Raw genomic sequence first — 21,639 nt, 5'->3', positions numbered from 1 at the left:
TATATATTGTGCATGTACGTGTGTGTGTTTCCCAAATATACCAGGGATTCACAGGCCTCCCCTTCCTACATTATAAGTGGACCTCTAGATAATTTATTGCAAAAGAATAAAACTACAAACAGAAAGAAAGAACAGAGCTATCAATAAAGCTACTTCTCAAAAAGAGATGGCCAAGAATCAATACATCCCAAAGCAAAGACTTTTTCTTGAATTATAAGTTTTATTGCATCTCATATCCAGGTGAAGGAAGAAGTACAGAAATTATTCCTGTTCCATGCACAAGAATAACAGTAAGTGACACCAGAAGCGGTTCTTAGGAAGAAGTCCATCACACTCGTACAATGGGCAAGTCTTCAAAGCATGTTAGGGACATTCCTAAATCAAATTAAATGAGAGGGGAAAAATGAATTTGCAACAAGACAAGACATGCTGTAGGCACTCAAACCAGCTCCATAAGAAGAATGCAACAGAAAGGTCTTGGCTTCTGTCTTGCTGTTTGTAGTTATCCTACTTGGGGTACTGTGGAGGGCACTTGGGGTACTGTGGGAACTTGCAGCACTGCGAATACTGGTAGCGTGGGTAGCAGCAGGACACGGGTGGATAGTAGCGCGGCACGGGGCAGCAGTATGGCTTCTCTACCACAACAATATTGCAGGAGGGTCTGGATTCATGGCAGTGAGAGCTAGAGCCATGGCAGGACCTGTGGCGGTTGTGGCAGGACCCGTGGGAGCACATCTTTCTGGCCTAGGCAAAGCTGCAAGAAAGAAACCGTCTGTGAGAAAGGAACCAGGAAGAAGCTGCCTCCATCTCCCTTTCCTCTTCTCTGTAGAGTTCAAGAAAAGTCCCTCTTCCCCTTCCACTTCTAAATTGGGAAGCCACGCATCCAACAATAGTACTGCCTGCAGCCTGTCTACGTGGCCTTGCCACCAACCTTGGAACTACAGTACAGCAAGAAAAGTCCTGCCAAAGGGGAGGCAGCTCCCATAGAGTGGCTCTGGACTTCTGTTTTCCTTTTGGCCACCCTGCTCTATAATATCCCATCCTTCAACCTTCCCATCTCATCCTGACATTTGGCTTATTGCCCATACATTCAACTCTCCTTTTTTTTTTTTTTTTTTTTTACTGGCAGGCAGTCAGATCATAGGTTTAGGAAAAGTCCCAATTCATAAACTCCCCTCAAAATTCAAAACTGCCCTGGAAAAAAGGCTCTATGGAGTCTTCTGCCCACATATAGGAGGTAGAGCAAAACGAGCAGGCTCACCCTGTTCAGCCACAAGCACAGGTGCGGAGAAGCGATAATGAGTGAATAAGCAGCACTGCGACGGGGGAGCTTTTATGTGGTTTGAAACTGCTCTGTGGGAAATGAGACACCTGTTGGCAATGCTACCTTAATTCTTTCCATGCCTAGGCCCATGTGCACCGGATGTATCAGCCACCCCACAGTACTTGGTGTTTTACTATAATGATTTCAGCCCATTGCTGATTAACAACCAATTAATCCAGCCACTGACCCTGTGAAGGAATCCAGCAGGTATTTGCACATGTATTACACATACAGCAACACTAATAGCAAAGAAGCAGAGAGATTGGTTGTGTCCACTAATCAAAACTGACAGTGCAAGACTCGCATAGAACTGGGAAGTGCTCTTTTCCGCCAGTATGAAGGCCCTTTGGCCACTTGACGGCCTCAGATCATTTTCACATCACGTGGAAATGGTTAATGACCTGGTGCAGATCATTTGCATGGCATTCACAGGTGCAGATGCCTTGACAGCTTGCTTAAGGGTTCCCAGCAAATTTGTGTAGAAGCTAAGGTTGGAACTAAGAAATTCCCAATTCTCAACTTTGTGAATAGTGCACTGAGCTCCTCAGCCGGTGACATGACCTGTGCTTCTCATGCTGCAGGGGTTGATTCATTTTTGTGGTTTCCATGCTTTGAACTTTGACAGGTTTACAAATCCTAAGCAAGGGGACTGTATTTCTAAAGTCTGTTCAGATTTCAGAGTGTAGGGTATGTTCATCCCACTTTTTGCCCTACCCTCACAAACTGCACACTTTTGCAGTCATTATCATTGAGCTTCTCTTAGGCACCCTTTGATCTGCAAAAAACCTGGACAAAACCAAGGGGCTTTCATTAACAAAAGATCCCTTGAGGGAGGTACTGTTTTTGGAACAGTGGAACAAATTTCACATCCAATCACTGCCTCATAGCAACTATCTGCTTGCATTTCTAAGATCATGCAAAAGAGACCTCTGATATACTGAAAGATGACAGAATTTAAGACTAAAGGAAGACAACAGAAGGAGGGCAAAGAGAAGATCAGGGTGTTTGTACGTGCAACATTTTTTTGCCCTTCCTTGCACTGCAACTGCATGACTATTTGCACAAGCGGGATATCCAGATGTTTTAAAAGTCTTTCTGGTGCAGATCGAGATCAATTGACATGCGAGTCCCAGCTGGTTTATGGATGCAAGGTTCTAAATGTGACCTTGAACTCTCAGAAGCTAGGTGCAACCAGCCAGGAGAACATACCATTGGTGAGACACCTAAGTTTTTCTGTCTCTGAATACCTTGCAAATGAGTTACAGATAGTAGCTGCATTTCCTTTTGACATAGCTAGGCACTCACATGGTCAAAGGGCACCACAAAGAGTCAGCACTTTTTAGCTATAAACAATTCTTCCACTGGTTCGGTATTAACATATTTCTTACTTGTGTTGTTAAGTGTAATTAAATGCCCGAGTGTGAAACAGATATTTAAATATCTTCCTAAATCCCTCACCTGATGGATGGGGATATTAATTTGTAGGTAATCAGGATGGCAAAGAAATTACTGCAGCATAAAAAGATATTCAAACTGTAAATGCCAGAGGATTGATACAATGGAAACACATGGGTTTAGGGCATGTTAAACATTCAGTCCACGTTGTCAACACGTGCCTCACTTCCTATGGAATGGTTTCAGACTATATAAAAGCTCTCCGATCCAACTTCTCCTCATTCACTCATCATCCCTTCTCTACGCTTGTTCTTCCTGCTGATCAGGGTAAGTCTGATTAACCATTTTCATCTAGCATTCATGACCAGAAGGTTTAAAATACATTTTAGGAGGGCAGAGTCTGAAATGTACTTGTTAGCTTGGGACAGAAGCTGTGCATAAGTCTAAGTTCTGATTGCCTGGTTGCATTTGTGTTTTACTGCAAAGTATCCTGTTGATGACCCGGCAACATGAAGAACTTGAGATAAAAAAGAAAAGAAAAGGCAAATTGGCAGTCAGCTCATGAGAGAGAAGGTGATGGGACACATAGGAAAGAAGAATATTTCTTGAAGTATGTAAGGGATGGTCTATGAGAAAGGATGTTGTCTTCATGCAGTGAGTTTGGTCTCTTCGAAGCAGGAGAATCTGGCTGGAAAAGCCACGCAGGTGTGACACCACAGCTTAGACTAAGGAATGCTGGACAGATTCCCAGAAAACAAGGCAGCAACATGATGGGGTTCAGGTCTAGACTAGCTTAGAAGTTCAGAGGAAACAGATGTGCCCAGGGCTTCCACAGAAACACAGGAGGGAAAAGGTGATCATTGCCCTGGGGTCGCTCTCATCCACTCCCCATTTCTTGCAGCTTTGCCCACACAACACAAAGATGTGCTCTCGCCGATCTTGCCACGACCATGGATCCTCATCCCACGGATGCCACGGAAATGAATCATCCTGCCATGACTCCAGCTCATCCATTAACTGCGTCATTGAGAAACCTGTGCCCATCTGTCCCATGCCGCAGTGCTGCCCACCTGTGCAGCAATACTGCCCACCTGTGCAGCAATGTTGCCCACCCGTGCAGCAATGCTGCCCACCTGTGCAGTGCTGTCAGCAGAGCCAACAGTGCTGCAAGATCCCTCCACAGTTTCCCAAGTAAGAACCACAGTGACAAGAAGGATGCCAAGACCAGCGCGTTTCATTCATCTCCTTCAGATGGTGGCTTACCCTCTTCTGTCTGCTTTCATCAGTTGCTATCTGTGTTCTCTTTTCCCATGTACTTTAATTACAAAATGCCTGTAACTTGCTTTAAGACATCACCCTCTGCATGGAGTGAAGTATTCTTACGATGCATCATGTATGGAGTTACGTATGCTCTGTGTTTGTGAAAGTTTTTCTACATCTTTTCTTTTTCATGTCTCAAACTCGGGATGGGAATACAATAAACCTCATCGTTCCTGAAAGCAGCACTCTATGAGGATTTATTTATTTGTGACTCCTGGTCACTCCTATCATCATGTGTGTCCATAGACTTTAGAATATAATGAAGGAATACTTATTATCAGGGAATAATATAATCCCCCTAGAATCAGGGAAAACTTTGGCCTCAGCTCAGTGTCATCAATATCCGGGGAGAAAACTCCATAATCCCCTCTGTGAACACAAGTTCCAATCTCTCAAAACATCATCTCAGAAAGCCACAAATCCTTCATCTCCTTGGTAAATTTAGGAGGATCTTCATGCTTCTAGCTGTTCAAATAGGTGCCTGGCAAGATTGCCCCAAATGCCTTTCTCCATTCACTCCAATGATTCTTTTTAACAAGGCTTGAGCACCAAAGGCACCTGTACTCATAACGGGGTTTAATCCTCATTAAATGAAATAGGTTTATAAAATTTAAACTTATTTATTTTGGAGTGTCACATCAGTGTTTGCACACACTATGTTTTTGAACAAATTAGGCCTGGTCCCTGGCTGGCACTGCAGAAGAGCGGGAGGGTCTCACACTGCCCCCTGGCCTGGCCCCCCCCCCACCCCATGCCCTGCCATGCTACTGTGGGAGCAGGGAGCCAGCACACAGCACAAGAAAGAAAGAAAAAAGCAGAAACAATTGGAAAGCAGCAGCAGTTTGAAGGGATGAGCTACAAAAAAGTTGCATCTCCAGTGGACAAAGAGGTTCATTATACATCTTTGAGTGCCTTTGTGATTGTACGCAATGAATCCATGGATGCAATGCTTTAATTCACAGCCAGCTAAACTAAACTGTGTCCGAGGAGTTTTAGTTTAATGCATCAGAAAGACTTTTAAAGCATCTGGAAAACCTGTTCATGCACACAACCATGCTGTTGCAGTGCAAGAAAGGGCAAAAAACATGGCATGTACAAACACCCCAAGGGACTGCACAAAACCCCACGAAGCATCTCACTGCCTTGTCTTTGACACCTACAGATCTTCATCTCTCTGCATTTCACTGATCAGGGAAATAATCCTTCATAGCTCTCCACAGTCCCCACCATCTAAGAGCCCACAAACATGGAAAGTGCCGAGTGCAAAAAGAGCATATCCCATGTCAGGCTCAAGGCACCAGCGTATTCCAGGTCTGAATACTCACCACTGGATAGCAGCCACCTGATCATTAAGCCAACACTGTCTCCCCATATTCGGTAATGAGGGTTGGAAGGGACCTCCAGAGGTCACATCTAGTCCAACCCCCTGCTCAAAGCAGAACCAGCTCCAACTAGTTCATCCCAGCCAAGGCTTTGTCTACTGGGATCTTAAAATCCTCCAAGGATAGAAATTCTACCACTTCTCTGGGGAGCTTGTTCCTGACCTCTCTGCATAACCTGTTCCAGATTTCTCAGTGCAACATGGTCCTACACAAGCTCCTCCTCTGCTTTCTGCTTCCTGCACTGTACTCCTTGCCTGATCTCCTGCTTTGCTGTCTGCTTCCTGCCCCACTGGCTGCTTGACTGGCTCTCCCTTCTCTGATCTGCCAGGTCCACAAACAGAAGCTGCCCATGCCACTCGTGGCACTTATACCAGAGACTACCACCTCCACCCTACCAAGTGTTCCATGGAGATGCCCAGCTTTGCCCTTCACAACACATAGGTCACCTAAACAGAGTCCAGCTGGGGCAAGACCCCAAGAGTTTAGGAGATAGGATGCCTAAATACAGGCACTTCCTAAACCCATCAGATCTGGCACTCTGAAGACACTTGGGCATCGAATTTACTCAAAGTCTGAAAACACTGATACTATAGCATGGCTAAATCACTTCCTTCAATTCAGTGAACCTATGTTTTTATAAAGGAATGGGAAGATAAAACTGTTCTGAAGGGAACTAAAAAAATCTAGAAACCAAAAAAGTCTAGAATACAGGATTTTCAGAGACATGAAATTTGAACATGCCTAAGTGACATGGGACCAAGAACTAAACTACCCTTGTTTTAGAAGCTTAAAACCCCACTAAACACAAAAGTTAACATAAAAGGAAACAAAGAACTGTCACAGACTGAAAAGAAAAGTACACACGATTCCAGCAGACGTGAGCCTGCATTCAAGGAGAACTATTGAGGGATGACAAACATCAGTCTTTATGTATATATATTGGGGGAGAGGATTTATCTTTGAATGCCAGGTTGGATATTTCATAAGTTGGATCCATTAAGTAATTTAATTAAAAAAGGCCACCACAGACAATGCATCACAAAAACAAAGCAGCAATAACATTCAAAGCACTAGTAAGACAAGTTATTTCATCAGAAAAAGAGTCTGGGTAGATGAAAAACAAGATTGAGAAGCAAGTCCTCCTACTCCTAAATCACACCTCCAGCATTGTCTCCCTGGGTGTCATGCAGCCATGCACCCAGGCTTCCCCATCACTACATAGCATGCCAGCAGGAGTTGGCATTTTCCAGAAGTAAACGCTCTTCCACTGACTCAGTAATACAGGTAGTCCTTTCGGAAATCATTTTTCTCTCTGGTATTCACATTGGTACATGCCACTGAAGGGTTCAGTGTCACAACAGACCTTTATGTGCCTTCCTTACTCCCGGTCTGATGTATGGATTCATTTGCATTGAATCAGGTAGGACAAGAAAACAATAGAGTATAATAATGTATCAAACAGTAATTACAATAAGACTGATACAACAGATGCACAGGGATCTCAGCATGTCAGAAACAAAGTCCGCATTGTCGACAGGCACCTCACTTCCCGCAGAATGGCTCCACACCATATAAAAGCGCTCCTGTCCTAGTCCTCCTCATTCAGCTCATGGTCTCTCTCCGCATTTCTCCTTCCTGCTGAAAGGAGTAAGTCTGAGAAATGATTTCTCTTTCGGACTCAGAGCAGCAGCTTTCTTAGAGTATCTGTTTAGGGAAAAGTGTATGGAAAATATCAGTGGGTGTAAAAGAGGAGCTTCGCCTGAGCCAACGTTTTGGCTGCCTGGCTGGTAACACCAAAGACCTGCGCAAGATGCACTGACATGGGGGGAATATTCAACCGAAGGAACAAAGCTGAGGGATGGTAAAAGAAGTCACTAGGCAGATGGAAAAAAAATTCCAAAAGTCCTTCCTGGAGACATGCTGGGAGAAGACACAGTGTCTTTAGAGTATTTCTGACCTCTCTGAAACCAGGTGCATCCACCTGGAAACAGCCACAATAGCTGAGATACCATAGCCTAAACCCAGAAATACAAGACAGAGCAGAAATCAGTTGTGTGGGATGATGTCCAAACCAGCTTAGAAGTTCAAAGGAAAACAGTCTGCTCAGGGCCCCTCAGAAACAGTCCTGGGGTCCCTCTCATCTACTCTCTCTTTCTTGCAGCTTTGCCTACACAACACAAAGATGTGCTCTCACAGATCTTGCCACGACCACGGATCCTCATCCCATGGATGCCACGGACATGAATCGTCCTGCCACGGCTCTAGCTCATCCATTCCCTGCGTCATCGAGAAACTACTACAGCAGCTACTATACGCTATACTACATGGGCTTGAATGAGTGAGTGCATGTGTGTGCATGAGCTAAGCTGAGCAGTACCACCCATAACTCAAAGTGTGCATTTATGACTTTATTGGTAACTTCACATCCCATCCAATAAACTAGAATTCATTATGATCCCTTGAGTTGGTCCTTCATAGCTAACACAAAGGCTCAGAAAGATGACAGGAATAACTAGATTCAAAAGTAAATAAATCCCCAGAGAATGCTGCTTTCAGGAAAGAGGAGCTTTATTTGCCTCTCAAATTTGAGACTGAAAAAGGAAATGAGGTAGGAGAAGGACTCTGACACACACAGAGCAAACATAACTCTGCACATGATGCATTGTAAGAATAGTTCACTCCTTGCAGGGAGTGATGTCTGCAGACGTGTTACAGGCATTTAGAAATGAAAGTAAATGGGAGAAGAGAAGACAAATTAAAATGGTGAATGCAGACAGAAGAGGCTTTCGGCAGGTAAGCCACCATCCCAAGGAGATGAATGGAGCGGGCAGGTCTTGGCGTTCTCCTTGTGGCTGTGGCTCTTACTTGGGGCACTGTGGAGGGAACTTGCAGCACTGCTTGCTCTGCTGACAGCACTTCACAGGTCACCAGCACTTTTGCACGGGTGGGCAGCATTGCTGCACCGGGGGGCAGCACTTTTGCACGGGTGGGCAACATTGCTGCACAGGGGGGCAGCACTTTTGCATGGGTGGGCAGCATTGCTGCACCGGGGGGCAGCACTTTTGCATGGGTGGGCAGCATTGCTGCACAGGGGGGCAGCAGGGCTGCACGGGACAGACGGGCACAAGTTTCTCGATGATGCAGGGAATGCATGAGCTAGAGCCGTGACAGGACGATTCATGTCTGTGGCATCCGTGGGAAGAGGATCCGTGGTCGTGGCAAGATCTGCGAGAGCACATCTTTGTGTTGTGTAGGCAAAGCTGCAAGAAGGAGAGAGAGGATGAAAGGAATGGAAGAGCGATGCTCACATTTCCCTCCTGTGTTTCTGTCGGGGCCCTGCGGACACTGTTTTCCTCTGAACTTCTAAGCTGGTTTAGACATGATCCCACAGAGCTGCTGTCTGCTCTGTCCGGTTTTTCTGGTTTTACACTTTGGCCTCTCAGCTACTGTGGGTGTTTCCAGCTGGATGCACCTGGTTTCAGAGAGATCACAAATACTCTGAAGACACTGTATCTTCTCCCAGCATGTCGCCAGGAAGGACTTTTGGTACTTTTTTCCCCGTCTCCCCAGTGACTTCTTTTACCATCCTTCAGCTGTGTGACTTTGATACAATATTCTCTTATCAAGATCCTCTTTCCTGAAAGCAGCACTCTCTCGGGAATTATTTATTCATCATCTGTCATTTGTTTTCTCTTTTTCCATTAATGTTCATCACTAAACGCCTATAACATGCTTCGAGACATAATCCCTGCATGGAGCGAAGAATTCTTATGAGGCACCATGTGTGGAGTGATTTTTCCTGTGTGTGTGTCAGAGTCCTTTTCCAACCTCATTTCCTTTTTCAGCCTCAAAATCGACATGCAAATACAATAAAGCTCCTCTTTCCTGAAAGCAGCACTCTCTGGGGGTTTATTTATTTTCACTCTGGTTGTTCCTGTCATCCTTCTCAGCCTGTGTGTCCACAGACTCTAAAAAATAATCAAGGAAAAGCTATTGGGGAATAATATCATCCAACTATAATCAGGGAAAACTGAAGCTTTGGGTCAGTGCCATCAACTCACAAAGTCACAAATCCTCCCTCGGCTTGTGCTAGTTGAGGAGGATCTTCATGCCTCGATATGTGCAGACAGGGGCCTGGCAAGATTGCCCCAAATGCCTTTTTCCATTGGCTCTAATCCTTCTTTTTAACAGCGCTTGAACACCAACGTACTGCACAAAACCCCATCTCACTGCCTCTTCATCAACACCTACACACCTGCATGTCCCTGCATCTCACCAGCCAGGGAAATAATCCCTCATAGCTCTCCCCGCCCCAGCTTCTCCCAGTTATGCAGATTGGACGATGCTTGCAACATGCACGGTGCTGAGCACAACAATGCTCATTCCAGGTCCCGCTCAACACACCAGAGCATTTCAAATCCAAATGCTAACCACAGGGTAGCAGCCACCTGCTCGTAATGCCACCACTGACTCCTCATTTGTGGTAACTGGGACCAGACCACAACATTCATTTCCCAATACCCTGCAGTCACCAGGGCCAGGTTTTCCTTCTCTGACACCACTATTGAAACCTTACACATTTACAATCAGGTCCTTCCAGATCAAGCTTTCCTAACCAGCATCTCAGGTTACACCTGTCTGGGGTCGTGTGGTCCTAGCGTGTGCTCTGGCCATTGGCAGGGGGTTACACATGATGGTCTAATTAGGTCCCTTCTCCCCCAAACTACTATGAAACTATGAAACTATGAGATTAAGCAAGCAAAAAATGTGTTTAACACATGCCTGTGACAAATGACACAAAGCAAACCCAGAGGATAAAAACACCTTTTTGATTGAGGGACCAGAACAAATTCAACATTCACATTAATTTCTAAGACTCTTGGCTCTATGCCCTGCTGGCAAAACAGTTCAAAAGTGCAATCAGTGCAATGCCTGAGGGGTCAGACACACAACTAATTCAAGAAGAATTATTGATCATTTGACAGAGACAGGCCAAGTGTCAGAAACTCTTTAGTGCTCCCTCGGGCAGTGATTCACCCTCTCATCATCCCAGAGGAATTCGTGCTGCCTTCCCCAAGTCCACACCACAACCCTTCCTTGTAGTCTAAGCACCAGCTCTCACTGCCCCAAGCGGGCACTCAAAGGGCAGTCATGTACCCGCTGAGCAAGACAGCCATGTCCCCTCTTGTTTGTTCCCAACACTCGGTATGCATCCTACCCCACAGGCACTGGTTCAAACAGAGATGTGGCTGGGAACAGAGACCAGAACCAAGCCTCCCACCTTCCCACCTTGCAGTGCCCTAACCACTAGGCTTCACATTTGGGAAGCGTGTGGTGGACCTTCCTCAAGGCTCTTCCACAGCCCCATGGTTAATGAGCATGAGGGTTGCTCCTGCAGTTTATACAAACAGGTGAGACAAACACGGGTCTAGGGTGGTTTAGATAGGAATGATCTTTCCTTGACCCAGGGATCCACTTCCCAAGGTCTGACTTTGGTCTGCTTCGACCCCCGCTCTGAGGTTTCCCTCTCCGCAGGAACAGGGAAACTGGAGCCCAGCCCCCACTATCACACCACTGCTCTCACCACTTGGTTCCTGGACAACACTTGGTTCCCGGGACGTCATTCTCCCCCTGTACTCGGCCCTAGTGAGGCCGCAGCTGGAGTACTGCATCCAGTTTTGGGCTCCACAGTTCAAAAAGGATGTGGAGAAGCTTGAAAGAGTCCAGAGAAGAGCCACGCACACGATCAGAGGTCTGGGAAGCAGACCCTACGATGACAGGCTGAGAGCCATGGGGCTCTTTAGCCTGGAAAAGCGCAGGCTCAGGGGTGATCTGATGGCCACCTATAAGTTTATCAGGGGTGACCACCAGTATCTGGGGGAACGTTTGTTCACCAGAGCGCCCCAAGGGATGACGACTAGGTTGAACGGTCATAAACTACTACAAGACCGTTTCAGGCTGGACATAAGGAAGAATTTCTTTACTGTCCGAACCCCCAAGGTCTGGAACAGCCTCCCACCGGAGGTGGTTCAAGTGCCTACATTGAACACCTTCAAGAGCAAACTGGATGCTTATCTTGGTGGGATCCTCTGACCCCAGCTGACTTCCTGCCCTTTGGGCAGGGGGCTGGACTTGATGATCTTCCGAGGTCCCTTCCAGCCCTAATGTCTATGAAATCTATGAAACACGGGGAGAAATGGGAAGGGGATGGGGAGAGGGAGGGAGTGGATCACAAGTGAACACGGGGAGTCAGGAACCTGAACTCCTGAGACAGGGGGAGGTTTGGGCACACACCTCCACGGCTTTCTATAAGCGGCCTCTAAGCCCAGACCCTGCACACGTTCTCCATGCTAAGCATTAGGGCACCATGCGCCACCTCGGGGGGGGCACAGCTTTGTGGCAGGAGAGCCAGAAATACTCTTCTCCCTGCACCCACCCTGAGTGCCACTCCCATCCCCTTCCTCTGCTCGAGCTGCTGCTCCGCTTTCTGCTCCCTGCTCATAGAAGCTGGAGTCATAGCACACGAGGGCTGGAAGGGACCACAAAAAACATGAAGAGCCATCCGAGACTGCAAAGGAAAGGACATGACACAGTACTTGGCATGGGCTCAGGTTAAGGAAGCACTCTCTCTCTCTCTCTATGTTTATTTGTGGGGATGGCAGTTATATCTTTAAATATCAGGTCACTAATTTTATCAATTGTATTAATTAATTAAAGCTAAAACTGCTTTTCAAAATACCACTATAAACGTTGCATAACAAAGAGGAAGCTACAATGAACTCCAATGCACTAGTAACACAAGTTATAATATCAGTGAAAGAGTTTGGATAGATAGAGAATAAGACAGAGAAGCAGGTCCTCCTACTTCTATGTCACACCTCCAGCATTGTCTCGCTCTCCACAGCTATGCACCCATGCTTCCCAATCGCTACGTAGTATGTCAGGAGGAGTTGGCATTTCCAATAGGAAAACACCCTTCCACTGAATCAGTGATACGGGTTCTCTTTGGGAAATCATATTCTTTCTCTGGTATTCACATTGGTAAATGCCACTGAAGGGTTCAGTGTCACAACAGACCTTTAATTGCCTGCCTTGCTCCCGGTCTGATGTATGGATTCATTTATAGTGAGACAGGTAGGACAAGAAAGCATTAGAGTATAAAAATGCATCAAACACTAATTGCCACAAGACTGATACAACAGATGCACAGGGATCTCGGCATGTCAGGAATGAAGTCTGCATTGCCGATCGGTACCTCACTTCCCGCAGAATGGCTCCACACCATATAAAAGCTCTCCCATCCCAGTCCTCCTCATTCAGCTCATCGTCTCTCTCCGCATTTCTGCTTCCTACTCAACGCGGTAAGTCTGAATAAATTCTTTCTCTCTACGATTCAGAGCAGCGGCTTTCTTAGACTCTCATTTTAGAGAGGATTTGAAAAATATAAGTGGGTGTTAAAAAGGGGCTTTGCCTCAGCCCAAGTTGTGACTGCCGGCTGGTAACACCAAAGACCTGTGCAGGATACACTGCAATTGTGTATCAAAGGGAGAAAGCTGAGGAATGGTAAAAGAAGTCGCTGTGAAGAAGGAAAAAAGTACCAAAAGTCGTCCCTGGTGACATGCTGGGAGAAGATCAGTGAGTTCAGGGTATTTCTGATATCTCAGAAACCAGGTGCATCCAGTGAGAAACACCCACCAGACAGAGCAGACATCAGTTGCGTGGGATCATGTCCAAAACAGCTTAGAAGTTCAAAGTAAAACATTGTGTGCAGGGACCCTCAGAAACACAGGTAGGAAATGTGAGCATCGCTCTGCGGTCCCTCTCATCCACTCTCTCCTTCTTGCAGCTTTGCCAACACAACACAAAGATGTGCTCTCGCAGATCTTGCCACAACCATGGATCCTCATCCCACGGATGCCATGGACATGAATCGTCCTGCCACAGCTCTAGCTCCTCCATTCCCTGCATCATCGAGAAACCTGTGCCCGTCTGTCCCGTGCAGCCCTGCTGCCCCCCTGTGCAGCAATGCTGCCCACCCATGCAGAAGTGCTGCCCACCTGTGAAGTGCTGTCAGCAGAGCAAGCAGTGCTGCAAGTTCCCTCCACAGTGCCCCAAGTAAGAGCCACAGCAATGAGGAGGATGCCAAGACCTGCCCGCTCCATTTATCTCCTTGGGATGGTGGCATAACTGCCTAAAGCCCTTTCTGTCTGCATTCATCATTTTTCATTTGTTTTCTCTTTTTCCATTAACGTTCATCAATAAATGCCTGGAGCATCCTTGGAGACATCATCCCTGCATGGAGCGAAGTATTCTTATGAGGCCCCAAGCGTGAAGTTATTTTTCCTCTGTGTGTGTGTCAGAGTCCTTTTCCTACCTCATTTCCTTTTTTAGTCTCAAATCTGAGATGGAAATACAATAAAGCTCCTCTTCCCTGAAAGCAGCACTCTCTGGGGATTTATTTACTTTTCACTCAGGTCGTTCCTGTCATCTTTCTCAGCCTGTGTGTCCTTAGACTCTAGAGTATAATTAAAGGAATAAGTATCAGTATATAATATAATCCAACTATAATCAGGGAAAACCTTGGCTTTGGGTCAGTGGCATCATCTCACAAAATCAACAATCCTCCCTCCGCTTCTGCTAGTTGAAGAGGATCTTCATGCCTCGATATGTGAATATAGGGGCCAGGCAAGGTTGCCCCAAATGCCTTTCTCCATTGGCTCCAATCCTTCTTTTTAACAGCACTTGAACACGAAGGTACTGCACAAAACCCCATCTCACTGCCTTCTCTTTCACACCTGCAGATCTTCTTTTCCCAGCATCTCACCAACCAGGAAAATAATCCGTTATAGCTCTCCCCGCCCCAGCTTCCCCCAGTTATGCAGATTGTGCGATCCTTGCACAATGGATGCTCCTGAGCACACAAATAGCCCATCCCAGGTCATGCTCAACACACCAGAGCACTTCAAATCCAAATACTACCAGCTGGGTAGCAGCCACCTGCTCATAATGCCACCACTGCCTCCTCATATTACGGTGACTGGGACCAGACCACAAAATTCATTCCCAAATATCCTGCAGTCACCAGAGCCAGGTTTTCCTTCCTTGACAGCACTATTGAAACCTTATACATTTACCATCAGGTCCTTGCAGATCAAACTTTCCTAACCAGCATCTCAGGTTAAGCGAGCAAGAAATGTGTTTAATGCATGCCCGTGACAAATGACACAAAGCAAACCCAGAATCTGAAAAAATCATTTTTGATTGAGGAGCCAAAACAAATTCAATATTCACTTTCATTTCTGACATTTGGCTCAATGCCCTGCTGCCAAAACATTGCAAAAATATGATCATTGCAATGCCTGCAGAGTCAAACCCACAACTGATTCAAGAAGAATTACAGACCGTTTGACAGAGCCAGGCCAAGTATCAGAAACTCTTTAGTGTCCCTTGGACAGTGATTCACCCTCTCAGCATCCCTGAGCAATTCATGCTGCCTTCCCCAAGTCCACACCACAACCCTTCCTTGTAGTCTAAGCACCAGCTCTCACTGCCCCAAGCCGGCACTCAAAGGGCAGTCACGTCCCGCTGAGCAAGACAGCCATGCCCCCTCTTGTTTGTTCCCAGCACTCAGTATGCATCCTACCCCACAGGCACTGGATCAAACACAGGTATGGCTGGGACAAGAGACCAGAGGCAAGCATCACACCTTCCCACCATGCAAGGCCCTAACCACGGGGTTTCACCGTCGGGAAGGGTGGACTGCACCGTCCCCAAGGCTCTTCCACAGCCCCATGATTACTGCACATGAGGGTTGCTCCCGGAGTTTTATAAGAAACGGTGAGACAAACACGGGTCTCATGTGGCTTAAATGGGGATGATGCTTCCTTGCGCTACGGATCCACTTCCTAAGGTCTGAATTTTATAGGTGTAACCCTGCTGATGGCACTACACACAGCCACGTCCAAACTTTTGGGATGCTGGGGTGCCAATAGGTCTGGTCCACTCGCCCTCTCTCTCACTGGAGTGCTCAGCCATGGTCCTCCCCGCACCACACCATACACTAAATAACTACTTCCAATAATTTATTATTTCCAATAATAACTGAGAGATTGACAAATTCATCATCCCACAAATACCAAACAAAATATTTTTTCCATGAGCTCAATAATAATGTCTACCAGCAGATAAAGCAAATACCAAGCATATCATATATGATTATGTTATCAACTTTAACACTCAGGCAACTTATACCAGGTATATACACTTAACCAACCAGGTCTCCACACAACCACTCTGCCCGCAGCGTAGTAGCCCACTGTGCCGTGGCGGCAGTGGAGCCCTGGGGACGTGACTGCTCACTCTGCCTCACAAGAGGGGTGGTGATCGATGCCGTCATCTGCACAGAAGATGGGGGCGCCTGTCAGGACCTCAGGTGTGGCTGCTCTGCAGACCAGGGTTTCTTCCCTTGTGCGGTCTTTCCTGGGCGCCTGCAACCAATCACACCATTCCCAGGACACATCCCAAGGCAGCTCCCCTGTGTTTGGCACCCGCAGCGCTCCTTCTCGGCTGTACTTTATTGAACTCTCCGCTGGAGCTCCCCCACAGCCACGACTCCCTGCTGCTTCCTCTAGCTCTCCCAGGCACCCTCCTCTGGCAATCCCTGGCCCTGATTCCCTCCAGGGACTCCCTGCACCACCGGATCTCAAGAGTGGGGAGGGCAACCCCTTTGCACAACCCCTGCTCCTTTAGGAAAGGACACCAGGCAATCCTGGCTACTCGGGAGCTGGCAGCTCCTCTGCCCTCAGTAGCAGCTCACTCAGTCCCAATTCTTCTGCCACTCGTCTTCTCAGAAGCACCTGTCCTGGTAGCAGCCCTCCTCAGCACAGCTCCAGCTGACTAACTCTCCCCGGTTAGTCTCCCCTGTCTTTTCTCAGCCCCCCCACCCTGGAGTTACACCTGCCCAATCTTGTGCAAGGATCCTGTGTGCACAGCCTTCTACAGACCCTTGTCCCAAGCGTGCAAACACCCTGATTCAGCTTGCAAGCACTGAAGAAACCTTCAGCACCTTTCCACTTCAGTGTCAGGTCTCTTATCTTATCCATTGAACTCATTAAATTTATGCCAAAAACCTTTGAAAAGCCACTATAGAAAATGAAAAACAAAAAGAAAGCTGCAATAACCTCCAAGGCACTACTACTACAAGTTATCCTGTCTGTAAAAACGTCTTGTTAGATGTAGAAAAAAATTGAGAGGCAGGTCCTCCTACTTCTCTGTCACACCTCCAACATTGTCTCGCTAGTGCCCCACAGTCATGCACCCACGCGTCCCCATCACAACATAGCATGCAAGCAGGAGTTGGCATTTCCCATAGGAAAACACCCTTCCACTGACTCAGTAATACCGATTGTCCTTTGGAAAATCATATTCTTTCTCTGGTATTCACATTGCGACATGCCACTGAAGGGTTCAGTGTCACAACATACCTTTATGTGCCTGCCTCACTTCCGGTCTGATGTATGGATTCATTTGCAGTGAGACAGGTGGGACAAGAAAATACTAGAGTATAAAAATGCATCAAACACTAATTGTCACAAGACTGATACAACCTATGCACAGGGATCTCGGCATGTCAGGAATGAAGTCCGCATGGCCAACAGGCACCTCACTTCCCGCAGAATGGCTCCACACCATATAAAAGCTCTCCCGTCCTAGTCCTCCTCATTCAACTCATCGTCTCTCTCTGCTTTTCTCCTTCTTGCTGAACGGGGTAAGTCTGAGTAAACTCTTTCTCCTTCAGATTCAGAGCAGCGGCTTTCTTAGAGTATCTGTTTCGGGAAAAGGGTATGAAAAATATCAGTGGGTGTTAAAGAGGGGCTTTGCCTGAGCCCAAGTCGTGGCTGCCTTGCTGCTAACACCAAAGACCTGCGCAGGATGCACTGACAATGCGGGGAATATTCAACCGAAGGCACAAAGCAAAAGGCTGATAAAAGAAGTCACTGGGGAGACGGGGAAAAAAAGTACCAAAAGTCCATCCTGGCAGCATGCTGGGAGAAGATACAGTGTCTTCAGAGTATTTCTGACCTCTCTGAAACCAGGTGCATCCAGCTAGAAAAAGCCACAATAGCTGAGAGGCCATAGTCTAAACCCAGAAACACTAGAAACAGCAGACAGCAGCTCTGTGGGATCACGTCTAAACCAGCTTACAAGTTCAGAGGAAAGCAATGTCTGCAGGGCCCCACGGATACACAGGAAGGAAATGTGATTATCGCCCTGGGGTCCCTCTCATCCACTCTCTCTTTCTTGCAGCTTTGCCTACACAACACAAAGATGTGCTCTCGCAGATCTTGCCACGACCACGGATCCTCATCCCACGAATGCCACGGACATGAATCGTCCTGCCACGGCTCTAGCTCCTCCATTCCCTGCATCATCGAGAAACCTGTGCCCGTCTGTCCCGTGCAGCCCTGCTGCCCCCCTGTGCAGCAATGCTGCCCACCCATGCAAAAGTGCTGCCCCCCGGTGCAGCAATGCTGCCCACCCATGCAAAAGTGCTGCCCACCTCTGAAGTGCTGTCAGCAGAGCAAGCAGTGCTGCAAGTTCCCTCCACAGTGCCCCAAGTAAGAGCCACAGCCACGAGGAGGACGCCAAGACCTGCCCGCTCCATTCATCTCCTTGGGATGGTGGCTTACCTGCCTAAAGCCTCTTCTGTCTGCATTCATCATCTGTCATGTGTTTCCTCTTCTCCTATTTATTTTCATTTCTAAATGCCTGGAGCATCCTTGGAGACATCACTCCCTGCATGGAGCAAAGTACTCTTACGAGGCACCATGTGACGAGTGATTTTTTCTCTGTTTGTCAGAGTCCTTCTCCTACCTCTTTTCCTTTTCCAGCCTCAAAATTCACATGCAAATACAATAAAGCTCCTCTTTCCTGAAAGCAGCACTCTCTGGGGGTTTATTTATTTTCAATCTGGTTGTTCCTGTCATCCTTCTCAGCCAGTGTGTCCACAGACTCTAAAAAATAATTAAGGAAACGCTATAAGGGAATAATATCATCCAACTATTATCAGGGAAAACCTAAGCTTTGGGTCAGTGGCATCAACTCACAATGTCACAAATCCTCCCTCGGCTTGTGCTAGTTGAGGAGGATCTTCATGCCTCGATATGTGCAGACAGGGGTCTGGCAAGATTGCCCCAAATACCTTTTGCCATTGGCTCCAATCCTTCTTTTTAACAGCGCTTGAACACCAAGGTACTGCACAAAACCCCATCTCACTGCCTCTTCTTTCACACCTACACACCTGCATCTCCCTGCACCTCACCAACCACGGAAATAATCCTTCATAGCTCTCCTCGCCCAAGCTTCTCCCATTTATGGTCTAAAACCAGAACAATTCCAAAAACCAGTGCATTTCCAATCCAAATACTACCAGCTGGGTAGCAGCCACCTGCTCATAATGCCACCACTGACTCCTCATATTACGTTAATGGGACCAGACCACAAAATTCATTCCCCAATAACCTGCAGTTACGAGGGCCAGGTTTTCCATTGTTGACTGCACTATTGAAACCTTATACATTTACCATCAGGTCCTTGCAGATCAAGCTTTCCTAACCAGCATCTCAGATTAAGCGAGCAAGAAATGTGTTTCATGCATGCCCATGACAAATGACAGAAAGTAAAGCCAGATTCTGAAAAAAAACATTTTTCGTTGAGGAGCCAAAAGAAATTCAACATTCACATTCATTTCTGACATTTGGCTCTATGCTCTCCTGGCAAAACATTGCAAAAATGCAGTCAGTGCAATGCCCGCAGGGTCAGACCCACAAATGATTCAAGAAGAATTACAGACCGTTTGACAGAGCCAGGCCAAGTATCAGAAGCTCTTTAGTGTCCCTCGGACAGTGATTCAACCTCTCAGCATCCCACAGGAATTCATGCCGCCTTCCCCAAGTCCACACCACAACCCTTCCTTGTAGTCTAAGCACCAGCTCTCACTGCCCCAAGCCAGCACTCAAAGGGCAGTCATGTACCCGCTGAGCAAGACAGCCATGCCCCCTCTTGTTTGTTCCCAGCACTCGGTATGCATCCTACACCATAGGCACTGGTTCAAACACAGGTATGGCTGGGACAAGAGACCAGACGCCAGCCTCACACCTTCCCACCATGCAAGGCCCTAACCACTGGGATTCACAGTCGGGAAGGGTGGGGTGCACCATCTCCAAGGCTCCTCCACAGCCCCGTGGTTAATGCGCATGAGGGATGCTCCTGGAGTTTATAAGAATAGGTGAGACAAACACGGGTCTAGTGTGGCTTAGATGGGGATGATGCTTCCTTGCGCCACAAATCCACTTCCTAAGCTCTGAATTTTCTATGTGTAACCCTGCCGGCGGTGCTACACACAGCCACGTCCAAACTTTTGGGATCCTGGGGTGCCAATAGAGCTGGTCTACTCTCCCTCTGTCTGCGGGCTGGGAGCACCACTCATTGCAGTGCTCTCCCGTGGTCCTCCGCGCACCAGACCACACACTAAATAACTACTTATCATAATTTATGAAGCAGCCTTTAAAAACTGGACCCGCCTGAACAGAAGCGGAAGACATGCCTGGCAGAGAGACAGTTTGTCCCAGAGGGGACACTGCAGGCTCTGAGGGCAAGTGAAGCTGTTTAGGAGCAGCCCTGTTGGAAGTGGGAGGGGTGATGTAACCCCAGCACAGTTTTGAAAGAGGGCCCTTAGCAAAAGCCCAGGAAGGGCCCTGGCCTGGGATTGGCTGAGAGGCTTGGATAAAAGGGGGAGCAGTTTTTCCCGCGGGGGGGAACAAGAGAGAAAGGGGCTGAGGGTCAGGCTGGAGACCAGATTCACAGTCTCAGCACAGTGGTCCCTCGGAGAGCCCCTGAGAGAGCCCTGCAGGAGCAGCAGTGGGAGAGCTGCAGTGGCAGGAGCAGGCAGGGACTGCTGGTGCGGAGAACCCAAGCCTGGAGACACCTGACTGCAGCTGGTGTGGCTGGGTGAGCACAGCAGAGCTGGGGCAGGGGGGACTGCTGGAGTTTCCCTGATATGTGAGGGGCCCCAGGGGCAGGCCAAGCCCAGGGAGGGGCTGCATTTGCCAGGGCTGTGAGGCTGTGTGGGGTAGGAGGGTTGCTACAGCCTGCAGCCCAGACACTGCTCCCAGCAGAGCCAGGGAAGGGGGTCAAAGGCAGGGGAAGGCTGTCTTGCAGGAACTGTAGAGGAGCTGCTGCTTGCTGCCCAGAGACCCCAGGAGCACAGAGATGGACACCAGCACCAGGGAGCGTCCACAGACCACGTGCAGGGACACAGACAATCCCCCTCCCTGAGATACCCCGCCAGGGGCAGTGCACACGGGATCCCCAGTACACCGTCTGCAAGTGAGACACTGTGTAAATAAGTTCTAGAGGGTTTATTAGACAGTATATCCATGTGCTTATTTGATGATTATTTGTTATGTTGTAAATAATTAAATCTTGTAAATATTTTGAGAACTGTCTGCAAGGGTGCTTGATTGTAAGGGGAGGCTCTCCACTCGGAGGCACTGCAGCAGCTTCCCAGCGGGGCTGGGCAGGGCCACTGGCTACCAGGTACCCCAGGATCCCATTATTCAGGTGAGGGCGCATGTAGTGTCGCACCCAGGGTTACATTGTGGGGGCTCGTCTGGGATTTCTGGCCGTGCACCCATTTTAACAGGTGCCATGTACCCGTAGCTGAGCATCTCCCTCACCTTGCTGCAGGCTTGTGTTTTTGTTCCGATTTGCTTGTCCCAAATAATTTTTCACTCTATTGTGGGCGTGTTGGTGTGAGGGTTCTCAATTGTTATGGCCATGGCCGAGCTTCTGCAGTGGTGCATGAAGCTGCAGGTCAGCCCAGGGAGGGCGATTGTGATTAGCAGCATCCCCAAGGGCCTTTCAACCGAGGCCATTCGGGATCTGCTCAGGGGGTCCTCTCGATGCCTTAGACTATGTCAGGTGCGTGGAGTGCACCCTGATTGGAGAGAGGACCATCAGATAGCAGTATGTGAACTGACAACCGCAGTGGATGCCCTGCGTGTTCCCCGGATGCTAGAGGTCACAGATGAGGAAGTCTGGGCTGTAACTCTAGTAGATGGGGGGCCAGTTCCTCACCCAGGCTCTGGAGGAGAATCCGAAGAACCCCCCTCCAGAGGAGCTGAAGACCCTGCGCCAGCTGCCCCAGGTGAGAGTGGG

At 47.9% G+C, this 21,639-nt stretch overlaps 1 long non-coding RNA gene across 1 annotated transcript; it reads right to left on the bottom strand.

The window, feature by feature from the left end:
• Positions 1 to 200: 200 nt before the first annotated feature.
• Positions 201 to 1,337, bottom strand: LOC132245798 (uncharacterized). The gene is made up of 2 exons (XR_009457506.1): positions 1,262 to 1,337; positions 201 to 754 (listed from the first exon to the last, which is right to left on the bottom strand). It is a non-coding gene; the product is annotated as an uncharacterized LOC132245798 (long non-coding RNA).
• Positions 1,338 to 21,639: the final 20,302 nt, after the last annotated feature.

The sequence above is a fragment of the Alligator mississippiensis genome, chromosome 15 (genome assembly GCF_030867095.1).
Source record: "Alligator mississippiensis isolate rAllMis1 chromosome 15, rAllMis1, whole genome shotgun sequence".
Classification (NCBI taxonomy): Eukaryota; Metazoa; Chordata; order Crocodylia; family Alligatoridae; genus Alligator; species Alligator mississippiensis.
This window is presented reverse-complemented; position numbering and strand designations above follow the sequence as displayed.